Here is a 1,299-nt window from a genome sequence, read left to right as displayed (position 1 = left end):
AAACTTCGTCTCTCATACTTTGGACATATTGTCAGGAGGGAGCAGTTGCTGTAGAAGGATACCATGTTTGGTAATGTGGAGGGTCAGAGAAGAAGAGGAAGACCCCCAGTGAGATGGATTTGCAAATTGGCAGCATCAATGGGCTCAAGTGTGGCAACAATTGTGAGGTTGGCCCAGGATCGGGCAGTGTTAAGTTCTGTTGTGCATAGGGCTGCTATGAGTTGGTACCAACTCAATGGCACCTAACAACAACAAACAACAATGGCTAATATTCATGAACATTTTTTCATATGTTTGTTGGCTGCCTGAATGTCTTCATTGGTGAAATGTATGTTCATGTCCTGTGCCCATTTTTAATCGAGTTGTTTATCTTTTTCTTGTAGAGGTGTTGTAGTTTTCCGTAAGTTTTAGAGATTAGCCCATTGTCTGATATGCCATTGCAAAATTTTTTCTCTAATCTGTAGGCTGGCTCCCTTTTACTCTTTTGACAGAATATTTTGGTGCATATAAATGCTTGATTTTTAGAGGTGCCAGTCATTTATTTTGTCTTCTACTGTTTGTATGTGTTTTAGTAATGTTTTATAGTGTATTTATCCCTCCGTTTGTCCCTATGGAGTTCTGGTGTGGTGCTATAGGCTAAGCACTGGGATGCTAACCTCAAGGTTGGAAGTTGAAACCCAGCCACTTTCTAGAAATCCTACACAGGATCACTTTGAGTCAGCACCAACTTGATGGCACTGAACAACCAAAAATTTGTCCCTTGCTTTTCCATTGACGAACTTTATAGTTTTGGGTTTTACATTTAGTTACTTAATCTATGCTGAGTTTGTTTTATTATGTGGTGTGAGAAATTATCTTATGTCATTCTTCTACAAAAGGATTTCCAGTTTTGCCAGCACCATTTGTTGAAGACACTATCTCTTCTCCATTTAATATGTTTGACCCTTTGTCAAATATTAGCTGACTTTATGTGGTTGGGTTTATTTTGGAGTTTTCAATTATGCTCCATTGAGCTATGGATCTTTTGTTGTACCAGTACCTGGCTGTTTTGACCAATGTGGCTATTTAGTAAAATTTTGAAATCAGGAAGTGAGAGACTTCCAATTTTGTTCTTAAACAACTCTTTGCTTATTCAAGATCTCTTTCCTGTCCATATAAAGTTTGTGATCATTTTATCTATCTCTTTAAAGAATTATGGTGGCATTTGAATTGGGATTGTATTGTATCTACAAATTGCTTTGGGTGGTGCTGACATTTTCAGGGTTAAGTCTTCTTATCCATGAGTATGGTATATTCTTC

The sequence above is a fragment of the Chrysochloris asiatica genome, unplaced genomic scaffold, assembly GCF_000296735.1.
Source record: "Chrysochloris asiatica unplaced genomic scaffold, ChrAsi1.0 scaffold00984, whole genome shotgun sequence".
In the NCBI taxonomy this organism is placed as follows: Eukaryota; Metazoa; Chordata; class Mammalia; order Afrosoricida; family Chrysochloridae; genus Chrysochloris; species Chrysochloris asiatica.
The sequence above is the reverse complement of the archived record's forward strand: the minus strand, read 5'-3'. Positions refer to the sequence as shown.